Source organism: Bombus bifarius, unplaced genomic scaffold (assembly GCF_011952205.1).
Source record: "Bombus bifarius isolate JDL3187 unplaced genomic scaffold, Bbif_JDL3187 scf7180000008026, whole genome shotgun sequence".
NCBI classification, from domain to species: Eukaryota; Metazoa; Arthropoda; class Insecta; order Hymenoptera; family Apidae; genus Bombus; species Bombus bifarius.
This window is the reverse complement of record NW_022884399.1, coordinates 1883909-1900827: the sequence shown is the minus strand read 5'-3', so window position 1 is coordinate 1900827 and position 16919 is coordinate 1883909. Positions and strand designations below refer to the sequence as shown.

The 16919-nt window shown below is 33.7% G+C and overlaps 1 protein-coding gene across 1 annotated transcript in view; it reads left to right on the top strand.

Annotated features, from left to right (window-relative positions):
- Positions 1 to 16919, top strand: part of LOC117207291 (division abnormally delayed protein) — a 243951-nt gene that overhangs the window by 17799 nt on the left and 209233 nt on the right. The gene's annotated exons all lie outside the window — the stretch shown is intronic.

Sequence of the window (16919 nt, the reverse complement as noted above, 5' to 3'; positions counted from 1 at the left end):
CACATTCTCTTTCTTCTTCTCTCCCTTGCTCGCTCCTATCTCGCACTTTCTCTGTCTATCTTCCTTTATCCCCTTCACCGCTTCTATCATCTTATCTTTCTCCATTGCTTCTTCTTGTTTTCCATCTAGATCTAGCATTTCTCCACGACTTTGGATAAGTACCGCAGTTGGTGATTTACTAAATTCATCCTCGTCGGAATATTCTTCTTTCAAGTTGTTTGCTAGGAATTCTTCTTCTTCCCTTTGTTATCACCATATTTGTGATCGGACGTACTGTGAATCTTATTCCTGTGTAAATTAATCAATTTCATTGCTACCGTAAATGTGTCTATTTAGTAGCAGATACATAATATTAGATATCGTGTTACATATTCATGTTGGAAGAAAAACGAAGACGGAGAAAATTCATCTTAAAGATAAAAATTTGGGACTTATTTTATTATTATTATTAAAGGACTGAAGGAAAAGCTATGCGAAATTTTTAAATTCAAACTTAATATTTACAGAATGATATCTTAAAATAAAGAGCATATTGTTGCCACAGTTAAAAATTATAGAGCTCTCTATGAACGAAACTGTGTAAAAGTAATTTACCTGTGTTTAAATAAATTATCTGATACTTCACTTTATAATATGTAGATAATTGTCCATCGTCGATTCATAATATCTTAATTAAACGTTCGCGTCGTAAAATTCGAAAAATTTTTATCACAGAGTAAAGCGGAAGAATTTTAATCCTTTGTGTTCGAAACGACAATTTTCTTGGCACAGTTCTTTTTGTGTCATGTGAATAGGGCAAGGACATTTATACTTTATGTTTGATGCGGACAAAGAAGCGAAACTTGAATAAAAGTATGTTTTATCTTCGAAATGTTATGAAATATATCTTATGTTTGATGTTTTACATTATCTTTACACGTATGCTTATCCTTGCATATTGTTGTACCTATCCGTACATATTTATCCGTAGTCAGCATATGAGTTTCATAAATTTGTCCACTTTACTTTGTATTCAAAAATATTTTCTTTCTTTTAGAAAATATTCTAACACGATCAATTCGTGTAAACTTTATAGGCGTCGCATTTAAAAAGAAATACATACTCAAATATATATATGAAATATACAAAATGATATGATGACAACGATCTAGACCATGTGGCGATTACTTTGATATCTTTCAATAAAAAATTCATGGGATGTTTCACTCAAGAAAAAATGCACCGATTGTTCAATTAGAGTTTGGAGTGCGAATAAAAAAAAAGGTAATCGTTCGACTATTTCAAAAGATATTTAAGACATAAAATATAAATGTATATCGATATATTTATTTCTTAGTGACAGTAAAATAAATTCGTTTCTCACGAATCTAATTTTTAATTATTAAGGATTGGTGGAACGAGATACTAAAATGTCTTTCAACTGTAAAGGCTCATGATCCATCGAGTTTTAGTAAATCCCGAATATTTCCTTCCTCTTAAATTGTGCATTTGTTAAAGTATGCCTACCAGCAGCATCGTTGGAAAATTTCTGGAAAAGCAAAAACCGTAACCGCTTGAAAAAGTCTTGGCGGGAAACGAACGAGCGCGACTAAATATGAATCGAGCTCTCGATAGCAATACTCTATAGATGTACCGCCGATGCCGGTAGCGGTTGTGGTTGTGGTGGTGGTGGTTTTCCTAGCTTTTCTTTCAGTTTCTCTTCCTGGCGCGTGCCCTTCAGCTTCCCCTCGTCTATTCTGTCTTCTTTCTAGACACGTTCAGCTCGCGTTGCAGCTTTCGAAATTTTTTTACTTTCCCTCGTCTCTTTCTACGCGTTCCACACCCTCGTTCGGTCCCTTTTCGTTACTCTTTTCCATTTTCACCCCTCTATTCCTCTGCCGGTGACTTTTTTCCTTCGCTGCTCGATTCGCTTCGCGATATGACGTAAAAATGGTACGGGTCTCCGGCTGAATTTCACGGAATGGTCTCTGTAAACGCGTGGTCGAGGTAAATTTAAATTCGTAAGCAGGAACTGGGAAATAGCGTAGCTAAAACTACGCGATCGTTGGAATAAGAAACGCGAGCAATGCCGAACTCTCGAAACTTGGCTATTGTCTTCCGCGAAGTTCCCCGATTCGATACCGATGCGGGGAGAAAGCTGAGAATTCTCGTCAGAAGTATAAGAAAGCCTGTATGTGATCGCATATTGAATACATGCTAAACAATATCGTTTCGCAAAGTTTTTATAAAAATGTCTCGCGTCATGCGTTTCAATTTTTTAAATTTGCGCGCTTATCAAGTTTGTTAGATGTAACATATACGCGCGTAATGATTTGTATAAGTGTGTCGGTGATTATGAAAGTGACCTAAATCGAGGATCTTAAAAAATAAATTTATCATTCATTTTGAGTTACGTTTATTAACGTTGTAACAATCTGAAAATATCTTTGCAAAGCAGTAACAATTGATGATACCGTTGCATTGAGTCGGTTGTTACGTCGTTAACAGAATTCAAAATTCGCGAAACTTTAAATATCTCGAAACGAAAAATATATGACTCAGGTGGCTTTCATTGTCACTGGCACAAATATGATTTATCGAAGCTTTTGTGATTCTATGTTTCATAATATATTCGTTTTAGCTTATTCATTTTTCGATGGAACTGCCTATCGAAATTATTAATTTGGCAATTTTTGAGTAAAGGACCGGTAGATCACTTTAAAATTGCTTAATTCATGAATTTTACATGCAACCTTGTATTATTTGAACAACAGTTTCAGTGAAAAATGATTTATTTATACAAAATTTTCTGTTCCTTAGGAAATAAATATTACATCAAAATTTGACATATCGGAAACATTGTTACGTTAGAATTGATCATTATGATATTCCAGCCTGTTACCTTTAACTTGATAATCCGAGACTTTTCTGTCCAAACGTTGAAAGCTTAATTATCCAAACGATAATTGAGAATCATTTATTAAGTTTCGATCTAAATATATTATTTATCTTTTAGTTTTGATATCTTTCAAGATATTTCGAAATTAAATTGCTAGTTTAAATCGTTTATGAATGCCACGAGTAAGAAAATAAATATTAGTAGCTTGGAAAATAATAGTAACCAAAAGCGGAGAAAATAGAGAAAGGTGGAAGGAAAAAGAATAGGAAGCGAAGTATGAGAAATAAACTGAAAATAGTCGGTTTCTAATCCTGGCGAAGTTCTTGCGTAGGTTCTCTCTCTTGACGTTCCATCGTAAGAATAGAAAAGCTTTGCGGAGCGAAGACGATCTATTTAGTAACTTCGTTCGCCATTGTCTCTTTGACTTCGGATTCCTTTATTGTTCTGTAATGCTTTTGTTACAGTTCGTTGGGCTTAAGAGGATTTAGCCATTGCAAGTATCTATGGCTAGTGTAAGCGTAAAGACGTGCGTTTTTACGTTTTCAAGAGTAAAACGCATTAACAAGATATATTATCTACCTTTTTTATACGAAATGATAAGTTATAAAATTGCAGTTCTTTCATATCGTTAGTGTTCAGAACGATTATTGACGAGAAATATAATATTGATTTAGATTTTATTTATATGTATGAATCTTAGTTTTGTGTAAAAAGACACTGCAAGGGTGGTAGTCATTTCTTTGTGAAACAAACCTAGAACACGGTTAATTTAAAAACTTTCAAAATTCTTTCTCTAATTATAAATATGCACGTTTTACTCTACTATCAATGCAATTTACGATATAGCGCATTATAACACGTTATATAATGTCATACATCGATATCTTCGTATCATTTCGTATATTTGAAAAATATTATTTACTTCATATTAATATATTTTACCTAATATTATTTACTATTATATTAATTTATATAATATCACTGTGTTACATAAACAGGCAATAAAATATTTATAATAAGATCAAAGGCAAAAGTTAGAGTAAAGAGTTTCATTTAAATTATATCTTGTATATTGGCAATAATTTAAGAACGTCTATATGTATATGGTATACGTATACCCACGTAAAGAAAAGATTAACATTCCATAGAAAAGGAAAGAAAAGAAATAAAACAGAGAAAACATAAAAATGCAATATCGCGAGCCAAAAGATTTTCGAAATTAGACACGTTGTAACGCGAGATGGGCAACGATCTCGAGAAGATTTTGAACAGCCGTATTCGTTTCCGATCCCACGACGATCGATAAACGAACGTTATCCTGCGGTTGCAACGGCAGCGACCTGTCGATTGCACCTGGTCCAGAGAGTGGAGCGTAGTCGCACATACACCAGTTTGGCGCCGCAACGCAGCATATCTGGTCCTGTTTGATGTCCAGGACCGGGTTCCACGGTCCGGATCAGGAGGGTTAACAGCTGAGGCGGGAGGGGAAAGAGGGAAAGGCAGAGCTCGCTTTCTCGCATCCGTATAAGGTTGTGCGTGCATTGCAACTTGCTATGCTGTTCGGTGCTCTCTCCTCCTCCTCCTCCTCCTCCTCCTCCTCCTTCTCTCTCTTTCTCTCTTCCTCCCTTTATGGAAAGTACAGCTTGCACGAAACCTCCGGGCCACGAATTTGAGACTGGCCAGCCCATTCGGCCACGCAATGTGCTAGTAGTAATTATCGCGAGAAGGTTGTTTCACCCTGCGGCCATACTTCTCCGTTGCAAAGCGGATGCATCGTGGATGCATCACGGACGCGTTGATGCCTCGCTAGGTGTTATTCAATTAACAAAACTCTAGAGAAGCGGCTAGACTTTAGCCGTATTCAATTCTAATGTTCATGCGGGTATGGGTGTCTTTTGTCGAGCTGTACCGTAACTCTGTTTGCCGTAATGAGATTAGCTACGCGTCGACAATACGCCGAGAAATTTATTTCTTTGCAAGGTGCGAGTTTCGTATCGGGACACGCTCTCTAACAATGTCTTCATTTGTCCTCGTTTGTCGCCGATAACTGCCTTTGAGCTACCTACCGGATCGGAGTTACCTTTTTAGTGAGGATTAACGCTGTTGATATGAAAGTTGAGAACGTTGTGTACCTTCTTTACCTCGATTGCTATGAAGCTCACTGTTGCCTCAACATGATCTTGACCTGTTAAGACTTGAGAATGTTAGTGTTTTAAGAGAGTTGCCGAGGACGAAGAGTTCGCTACTATTTAGGTATATCATACCATTGCGATGAACGAATTTATGGAAATAAATCGGTTGTTGTTTCGAAATTGAACGTTAATCGTGCATCTTGGTAACAAAATTGAGAAATTTACAGAAAGAGGAATCGATCGTTAACGGGCTTTTAAAAGACTCGATTGATTCTTGCCTTCGCTTTACTGTTCGATGCAGCGATCTCAGCTCGGAACACGGTCCATGACATCGATTCAAAACGAGTCGATCCATTTCTGTAACTAATATTTCTACCGCAAACAATACGATTACACGGGCAATTAGCTGGCAAGTCGCGGTCGAACCGCAAAACGATCCGGACTTGGAGCAAATCGAGCGAACCCCACGTTCCAGGTATGTATTCCTTTAAAAGGCAGAATGTCGATGGTATCAGTGGGGTTAAAAGTGTTGCCTTCTACATTCCGTTTTCGCACGTGGGGTTGTTAAAACATCAACAAGTACGACCGCTGCGATTCTAAGTGCACTCGCAGTTCTACCCAGCAGGAGAGCGTTGCTATTATTGTTGCTGGTGCATTCATGAGCCTCGACACGCGTGAGACACGTTTCGCGCGGACAATGCCGAACAATGGAGTCTTGCCCGGCTATATGGAAAATTATCTCGAGATCGAATTACATTAATGTTTCCATTCCGGACTATTTACGGCTTGTACACGTCAGTTGCATTCGATCCCCTCGCATTTTCAACGAAATTTTAACGAGTATTTGGGATCAAGACTATCGAGCAGCGGAGATCGGCTCGTTTGGTTTTGGGCATATTTAATGGATGCCGTGGCAGTTAATTTGTATCGCGTTTGTCTGCTGTGCGCGTAATACGAAGTACATTGTGATGCAAAACGTATGTATTGTTAAATTGAACATCAGACTGTCTACCGTTGATACAAGATGATCTTGATTTTCTGTTAAAATCGGTTTCTTGTTAAACCCATTGTATCCACAGACGAGATATCTACATTAGAAGGTAACTCACACGACAAAGCAGTACAAGGATTCTAAATATTGTAGTCTTGTTATTGGGTAATAATTCCTCTTCTTTTATTCAGTATTTGAAAATTTTATTTATTTATTTATTCTTTTAAACCAGATAGCCCTGTCTCTCCGCTCTCTGTGTTACTTCTTTCTTATGCAACCCTGATATCGACGGTCTAAAGTCTGAAACATATTCATAATTTTCTTCAGCAATGCTCTGTAAGAAATTAATGTTACAACTAAATAGTAATAATTAATTCCATTTCCATTTCACTTGTACAAATATCTACAATAGTCGTATAGATAAAGCGTGTTTATCTCACTCTGCTCGCTAATAATCTTGCAAGGTGCACGTGACCTTAAACTTTTAATTAAGAAAAAAAAAAGAAAAGATGGTAAGACTACGTGAATTTTTTCGATAGTCTTTCGAATGTCTAAGTTGGACGATCATAGTTTTTATACTTATGATGAGAGGCAAGCGAAGTTTCCTTCGTTGGAATCGTAGGATTAACTTTGGTGACTAATAGATAGAAAATGCCAGATATCTTTCGAACTGCCTCTGGCAGTAAAATTCGAAAGACAAGATATCTCAAATTTGTCTGGGATATGTTAATGAAAAGACACGCCTGATATCCCGTCGAAAGTGTCGCACGAAAGACAGGTTGCGTCACGAAATATCTTATCCGTGGATGGGAAAGGGTTAAATGCACGATTAAAAGTTGCCAGCGAACGTGACAACGTCCTCGGAGCAAGCATTATGCACTCGTGTTTTACGTGTGTCTGCAAAGGGTATCGTTGATAGAGTTACGAGCTTAAGTGCCGCGGAGCTTGTAATATTTTTAATTGTACGATTCAATTATGTCGGGTCGAATTTCCGTGGATAATTGCAGTGCGAAAAGTTACGATAGACCGCTCGAGACGATAGCGAATCCCTAAATTTTACCTTTGACTTTGCTAAGAGAAGATTGCGGCTAGTGACGTGATTTGAAATAATTTAAATTTCTTTGAATTTATACGCATACGCTATAGTTTTATATTTTTAGGTACGCTAGTTTTACAATTAGATTTCGTAAATTTGTATATATTTTTATCAATGTAATTGAAGAAATAGAACTTAAGGGGAGATTTGTTTCGCCCATTAAATATTTTATCGAGTAGGATATTTCGAATATTTTGTACGTCTTTGCATATTATAAGCATTCTGTGCTTTTTTGTACCTCTGACTTTATTCATAAATGCACGAATATCCGCGATCTATCAACAATTGATCAGCTAATTTAATAAATTTGTGTGAAAAGTATATGAATATATTCAGTCGAATTTTTAAATTAATATGACTTAATGTGAATTTAAATGCTATTCAGAATATTTGATAGATTTGTGGTAGTAGTGCGTAATGGGATATGTTTAACGTTTAAAAGCATGTATCTAGGGATTAAAAAAAGAAAACGTTAATAAGAAATGAGAAATATAAATGTACAAATAATGTAAAACTGATTTACTTCACTTTTCACGTGGTACCTATGTCTAAATTAATCAGCAATCTTCTTCTTAACTATTCGACAAATCACAACTCGGACTCGTATTTAGCATGTAGTGGTTAAAATATCGAATCACATTCGAAATGATTGAATTCGTACAGTATTAGAAAATCTCGAAGGAACATGGAACGAAGTATCAAACAGAAATCGCTACTTAGCGATAGCATTCTCAATTAAGAATCTTCGTTCTTGGATCGTGTTCTTCCGAGCACGTTTTCGGCTCCGCGTGTGGCGAGCTGCTGGAGGGAGAAAAAGATTTTTGCACGTGTTGGGCGGGCCAGGTCATCGGCCTGCATCGCAGTAATTTATTTTAAACTCATGACAGAACGTCGGACAAAATTTCTCTCGGCGTTGCGCAACGCCGTCAGTTTCGGTTGTCTCTGTCGTGTGTTTATCGTTCTCTCGTGACCAATTAGTAAAATCGGCGCCTGGATAAGAATATTTCATTTCAATTGCTTCGCGCGTTCAGTTTCCTTACGTTCACTGCAAATATCTCGCGTTACTAATTATAAATGCGTATTAGGGAACTATAGAGCTACGATCGTATTAACAGGTTTTTAAAACTTTTGCACTCTAATATCGCATTGACGTTCAATTAATATCCATACTCGATTTATATTACATATATGTATGTATGTAAAATACGATTAATAAGGATCAGAAAGTGTAAAATCCTCTTGTAGACTGTGTTTAACTCTTTGAGTGTTCACTAAAATAACCAAACATCTAGGAGCATCGGGATGTACTTAATTTCAAGATAGTATTCAGTTTTTTCAGATAAATAATCTAAATTTATAAATATAGTCTGTTAATTCGTGATTATTCGTCGTTAATTTGTTTAAAATATATACTGTGGATAGTGAAAATATTTTAACACTTGTACAAAAAATTTTGCAAGTCATACGACATGATATGACTAATATAATCATACTTGTTACTTATTACATTAATAAGTCTCGATATTTAGCTGGATTGCTTTTATTATATGTTTACAACATAGTTATTCATACTGTATGCTAATCTTTCAGTAACTGCATATTCGCAATAAATATTTTCTAACTTTCATATGTATTTTTAGATAACTTTCATCAATATATATATGATAACATACTTCACTATAGCGTTAAGAAAATTTCAAATTATTTTATATAACACGTATAATATGTACAAAACAGTTTGCTATAGTAAGTGATTGAATACTTTCGTGAACCGATAAACGCTCATAAACGATGTACAAACTGAACACTCAGAGGGTTAAGGAAGAGTAGTATTTGATGATCGAGTGTTTGGAACATAATCTTGTCTATTTTGCGATATTTAATTATCGTAGTAAAATTGTTAATATTGGACAAGGTTTAAATGCAGGAAACAAATTAATTTTATGTACAGCGCTCTTTTTCAAGTGGCTTATAATACCAAAGAGAGAAAACTATCTTTAATCAACGTAGAATTTAAAATTATTTTTTTTTCGAAACAGAATATGATTTTAAATTGGCGAATAATAAGCGCTCAAGTATATACGGATCATTAGCTTGCCACTAGAGGATGAAATTGTGGTTCTTTTTGTTTGTAATATCGTAACTAAATTGCATTCTGTAAAAAGTAAGCAAACGTTCATATACTTTTGAGCGGATGTGTACACCACCAAGTGCGGATTAGGATTTTGAAAAAAAAAAAAAGAATAATGACTTCCTTAAGTAAATAAATATTTCATTCATAATATTATTCCGTTACAGCTAATCATAATTACCGTTAATCATATTTAAAAATGGAAGTTACGATCATAATATTCCTATTTCTGTAGGAGAAAAAAGAAAAAAGAAGATAAGCGATGTAAAATCACCATACCGATGAATAAAGTGCTCGAAAGATGTCGTTTCACGATCGATTACTTCTTTCAACGTGACCGTAATACACTTTGTATGACAGTTCCATAAATTAAATTAACAAAGCTGAATATGTATGGACACAGGTTACGCGCGGTTGCATTAAACTTCTGAAGTAGATCTTTTTGCGAAAGAAGGGAATGAAAATACAAGTTTGGTAGCGAAGCGATAAATCGTAGCCATCGCAACTGGGAAATACAGCGCAGATTCCTAAGGCAGAGAACATAAATCATATTTCTGAATATCTGAAAGATTGAATAATGGCGTGAAACGTAACGGTACGGCATTCTTTATTACTCTCTTGTTGATTTTCCTGTATTATACGTTTGTAGTTGTCGCCTTCGACTTGCCAGACAACTGTACAAGGTCTGTGGAAAATTATATCGGAAAAATCTCGTAGATTGCTTTTTCCATTATATTCCAATTCGTATTCGTATTTCTTTGCGAAGAAGCCTGCTAACTTTTCAATCGATTTTTATCCTCTTAGTACGTAAATAAATGACGTAGAAAATCAGACAAATTCAAAGTTTACTGTTAATAATTATTCTTGTATCGTATTTGTCTCAATCAACAACTATTATAAAATTGGTCGCAAATTGTACATTGGTCCCTTTCAAGAACATAAAATGATAAAGGTGAATTATATTTCTTGAAAATGTCTCTGTATACGCCAAATACAATAAATAAAGATATTCCTTTTGACGAATTTATGAAGTGGATGTAAATACGATGTAAATACAAACGATGTAGAAAACAAATTAGATATAAATGTGATTGTTATATCGTATAAAGAAAAAGTCAAGGACCATCTGTAGCATTTACAACAACTTAGATTTCACAAGATGTGGACGAACAATATTTCTACGACAAGTCACTAATTTATTTCCATATAATGAATTCAAAAGATCTCACGACTATTCGATAATAATCATTTTCTGTATAAATGTAGTATATATATGTAGAATATTAATAAACGTATTTATTAGTTTTCTGTCATGAAATACACATGTTTTAATAAATTAACAAATTCATTTTGTTTTTAAATGTCTCAGCTCTATTTTCAACTAATCTCAAGAGGGTACTATGATGTTCTGGTAATAATCAGCAGATATACGAAGGAATGTAGTACACGAAGAAATGTATTAATAGCATGTACACATTTACATACAAATTTCGGGGATTATTGTCAATCGTGTCGTTTCATTATTTTGCTATAATAGCTAAAGAACGAAAATATAAGATATAGAATATAAAATTTTGTCGCGTCCCACGTACATTCTGAAATATTTAAAACGACAAATTTTTCAAATATTCTCAATATATATGTATCTCAAATATTAAAACGACAGTTTTTCAATCTACCCATATAAAGAATCTTTTCTCTGTTTTAATGAAGATTATCAAGGAAATCCTTTAAATCCTATCAAGGACATTTATACCTTTTGTTCGCTCTGGCAATTTTTTATCACTTATCGCTCATTAAACAAACCTATCGTCCTATTATTTTCTCAATATCATTACGTCTTAAGCTGCGTATAATTCGCGTTCGTAGCAAAAAAGTAATACGTCAAACGATTTTGGCTTGGAGCAACTAGTAATTTATTACGCGCCGTGATAAATTACGGGAGGTTTATTGCTTTATTCCAAATGAAATTTACGTTCGTAACTGTATATTTATCGTTCTAGAAACACACGGCTCTGTCAATTTGTAAGCTATGTAATTTATCGTCGTATCAGAAATTTACATTTTGCTTCTTCGACATACGAGAATGCGCTTCTGAAATATTACTTTCTGCACGAATCGTCTATCTAACGATCTTGGATGTTAGTTAACGTAACTATAACTTTGAACAGCTATCTAGTGAAAAGGATAATTAATTTCTTCCTGTCAACTTGCATCTTTACGAATAACTCAAGTTTCCATTTTCTTCAAGTTTTCTTGAAAAAAGCAACCTACGAACGATCTTGATGCCCTTCTTTTCTCTTGTTCTCTAAGAGAATGCCAAAGGTAGCGTTATTATTGAATTGTTTTTACTATACAAAATAATTTGCATTTTCTTAGATGAGTATCATCCGATGAAAAGATCAAAATAAACGAGCAAGCATTTATCATTCGCGTATAGCTAATCGTACACACAACTCCTGGATTCATTTGTCAGTGCTATCTGTATCAAGACAAATTGATTCACCGAGAATTCTTCTAAACACATAAAACCCCTTCATACATTCCTTTGATACATTCTGTAATTACTTACACATCGTTTCTTTACCAAATGTTAGCTAACGAGATTGGTAGGAAATAAATGGACAATATTTGGTATGTATTTGTATTTATGATTATTCTTCAATCGACGAGTTCTTTGATACCTTCGAGTAGAAAAATTGTTACGCCCTGAGAAGCTCAAAGCGAATGACACACGTTAAGTCAGTTTTTCGTAAAAGTACAATTTTCAAATTTATAAAATACGTTAATCAATCGCATATGAAAATTTATTTACGCTGCTGTTTGAGAACAGCCCGCGAAGAGCATAATATATTTAGTGAAATATTTGAAAATTTTGTCCTCGCAATGATCAAACACGGGGTTGCTCTGATTATATCGATAACGTTTGAAACTGATCTGAAAATGTATATAGAGGCTACAAGATATTTACTACAAATATATATTAGTAAACAAAATAATACACAGCGCGGATTACCTTTTTAAACACGTAATAAATGTTAAGAATAGTTCCATTAAATATTCAGGCTTCATCGATATAATGGATAATTGATTGTTTAAATACATCTGTGAAAAATAATACAGTATATACTTCTATATAGCTTCTACGTAGTAGTAGATTTTCAAATTTGCCTGAAGCTTTATTAACATAATCATGTTGGTCGAGTCACATAACAATGCTAATGAAATTCCAGAATGTTTCGTACAACGTATTTACAATATAATATATTCGTAAAAGGTTTCTACAAGTGTTCAAATGAAGTGTTTCGCGAGCAAGTGTACGTAGATTCAACCAGCAGGAGTTCATTTAATTAAGCATTCAGTACAATGTCATTCAACTAAATGAAATTCTGCCGTATCCTGTTAAAATGAGATATAGAATCTTCTACGATAACGATTCGTAGGAAACGAAGTAAGGGCGTGTACAAATATTTTCTTAGTCACTGTAGAATTATGTTCTATACTCCGTACCTGTTTAAAATGTATCGAGTAACGACTCAAGACTGATACGTTATCAGCTTTTACAAATTACTTTACAAACAATCGTTGCAATAGTGAGGTATAACCAAGTAACAGAACCTGTATTGTATATTCGTGAAGAAATATCTAAATGTCTACTAAAATCAGAGAAGCAGATATTTTGTAAATATTTTTAGAAATCGTAAAATAATCATAAATATCTTAGATGCATGAGAGAAAATAAAATTTGATTGTTTCAATTTTAACCCAAGGTATATTTTGCATCATCGCTTCAAGTCTTTCTTCGTGTATTTCTTAGGTATCATAATAATTCGATTCAGGTGCAATTTTTCCTCGAATTTGACACGGATGAGAAGTATTTTCGTCTCAATCTTCAGGAAAATGGAAAGTGGCATGATCTATTATTCTAAACTAATGTTCATTCAATATTTATTTTCTGCCGAGTGATTCTACTTTTTCGAACATTCCTTATTCTGGGATAATCGGCGTTATATTTTACTTCATTTCCTCTTCAATAGAATTACCTGTTACTTAACTCTGCTATACAGACACATCGAAAACTACGAACAAAAGCTATAGTATATGTAGGTAATTATATATTCGTCGTTTTAAAACTTAGGATGTGAGAAGTACGTATTATTTCAAGAAAATCTCTATAAATTTTATATACTTTGATGTAGCAGGGTTCGTAAAAGCGTTGCTTTATTACCATCTTTAGTACCAATTGACAAGGACAAGCTGAAACTGAAACTGGAGCAAAGCTTTGCAGATGTCCTGTATTATAAATTGTAAATGCAATTGCTGCGTGACCAGGTTGCAGTACAAAACTACGTTTGAATTATCGAGAAAAGAGGAATCGCAATGACTCTTTCTCGAATAGCAATCGGTAGTGGCGTGCGCTTACGTATCTTGGCAAGTCTCAAGTCGTAACCTTAAAACGAACCCCTGGCTTTAAGTACCGTCTTGACCAACATCAAGGATCTCCGACAGTGGTGGAGTGGCCATTTCGTCACGGCGGATGAGCTCCTCGCTCGAAAGACATATATGTAGGTATATATCTATATGATGGTGGTAATGGTCGAGTTTTTTATGCTGCTGGATATATGTTAGTTACTCGATTTCGTTTACTACCTTCCTAGTTTGTGGCGGAACCCGGCGATAGGAGGTATTGTAAAATTGAACGAAGAAATCTGCCTGCAATATTCGAATGTAAGATAATTCCGGGAAAAGCGAAGTTTGTTTTAAAAAGCACTTTGAACTTATTTAAAATACAAGTAACTGTAGCGTCGAATTGTTATATATATGTATATTGAAACATATAATTTCCACTCTGCAAAGTTAACTACACGTAACTGTGTTTTTTTTGCGTGTTGAATTGAAAAAATTATGACGTTAATAGAAAAGAAGCTACAGAAGAAAAGAGCAACTGTTGTCGTATTCAAATAAAAATTTTAACCTAAACATTTATTATATAAAATAATACGCCCATAAAAGTTAATTAACCGTAACTGTTTATTCAGTTTCCTTTCTCGGTCTCAGGATGTATCGCGAATCTATCATTAGAGAAAATGCAAAATCCTAATTAAAATAAACATTATCAGAATTAATTAGGTATCAATAATTGTAATGCATGAAAAATGGACGAAGTAATTCGAACTAATTAAGCACCTGCAAATGTGAGAAAGTTAATTACGAACACCGGAACCAAGTAATTGGTTCGTAATACATCTTCCGTGCATATATCAACCGTAAAACGTTGAGGTAACGAAACACACACAAAAAAAGAAGAATTCAGACTGTACATAAAGGTTGAGTAAATATCTCTTTCCTGAAGATCGAGCTTATCAAGTATTTGTAAGATACCGAGTTCGTACAGACAAATTTACATTAGCGAAACTAGGAGAAATACGAATACGCCTTTTATAGAGCAACAGAGCTCTATCAAAGCGTAGTGTGTGCAGTCGTCCGTAGAAAAACATCAGAATATAGCTGTAGAGATTTAATTCAAAGAGATTAAAATTGTAGTGGAATCCGTGAGCTTTTCAGGTCACATTCTCTACAACTCTAGGAACATTTTGGAAGAATTCTTCATAAAGACTTCGTTCCAAGAGGGTTGATCTCATATGCTCATATGCATAAAATAACATCATCACCGGGTATCGATCCTTTTAGAACGAAGTTTTTAAGAGCAATTCTTTAAAAAAGGGGAGAAATTATTTTTTAATTATATCAGAAATATTTTTTTTTCATAGTGAATCGTAGCTTCGAATAGCGAATTACCTTCGTAAAGAACGAAGGAAATATTTTCAAATTTCACTAGGTGATTATAAACTAAACAAATCTTAAAATTCGAGAATCTCAAGTATCGTAGAACCTCGATTAATATGCTACTTTGATCATTTAAAATTAATTATGCATTCCCAATTAAATGGAACATTATCGAAAAAGTTCATTTATATTATTTATATCTTCAGAAGTGTGTCTCTTTGGGTTGTAATTTTTGTTTTACTATTCACAATTTAATACTTAAAATTTTGTAACAATAACAAATTATTAATTACGACAAAATAAATTGGCGAAATTGATATGTAATTATGTCTAAGTATTCCATTGCTTGCTTACGAATTCATTTCTTACTCTTCTATAGGTTTTCGAATTATTCTTTTCTTATTTATAATTTCTTACATCTGTTTTGCTGTAAACGTTAGATTATTAAATAATAGATCAATTAGTAGATACGTAGTTATTTTGTTGAATTTCAATTGGGTATTTGATATAAAAGTAATAAATAAATGGACGTGACAGCTGCAAAAGAATACTAATATTGTTTCTTAAGCCCGTTTAGAAAGTTCACACGTATACATATCGCAGGTTTTTCGAGTCAATGTCACTACTCAAGTGTTGACTAATGGTTTTGTAATTATAAGATACATACATGATAGATGAGTAATCTAACAACATAATAGCGACGGAGACTACGATCCTTACGAACGATGTGGAAAGACAAATTGGGCACACAAAAGGTGTGGCACATGTTTTAAGTTGTGTGTAATCTGATCTCACTGCACATACATATATCAGCGAGCACGAAATTGAACGAAGTATACATAAGATAAAACCTTAAATACGAGATGGAACGAAAATTTTCTTTTTTACACAGATAAACGTAGCATTAATAATAATTAAAACAACAGTGTTTGTATAAATATAATTATTTATCAGATTAGATTTATGTGTATTAATCGTGCAACGTACAATGTGTAATAAAATTTTATCGTTAGTACTCGTTTTTTTTAAAATGCACGTGTATTTGAAATTTATATGCTCTGTTACTTTAAATTATTTTTGTAGTAATCAAAAAGTATATCTATCAATTTTTTATACTACATCTTCGACTTAATACGAATACATATTTAATATAAAAAAATACAACCTAACGTAAAGATATTTATTACATCGATGAAAGATCATCTTTCAAAAAAATTATAAACTTTATAACGCTGTGCTTTACGTTTATAAAGTTATCACACACATCTTCATTTCTGACGGAGTAGAGAGGTCAATTAACAACTTAGTTGAAAGTTCTACTTTTGGCATATTTTCAAATATGACCAAGTTTGCAAGAACGCTCGTAATTTAATGCAAACAAAGATAGAGTTGTTCAGCAACTCGAGGCAAACAGCTTTTTGCTACCTCGTATTTACAATTTAGGGCATAATAACGAATCTTTCAAATTAACATACGAGTACGTTTATATAGGAATAATCATATGTTGTACTGTGCATACGGTTATGCACTGTTTGTATTTATTAGTTAGTCATTTATTTGCATATTTAATTATCAAATATTATAAGTAATTGAATTCAGTTTTCGTGTGAGCGTATGGCTAATTAAGTGAATACAAAGTGAAAACTGAAAACAGAATAATTCGAGAGCATACGCGGCGTTCGTGTTATTAACAATTGTTTCACAAATGACTTAAAAAGTAGATACATAAATTCATTTTTAGATTTATAGTTGTACATATGTAATATCTTTGTTATATGAAAGCTATTAGGATGAGCTCAAGGATCTACAACAACATAGACAACAGCATACAACAATTAAGTAGATATTATTGAAATTTTATAACATTTTGTCAAATTCCTTCACCTTTATACTTTAGAACTAAC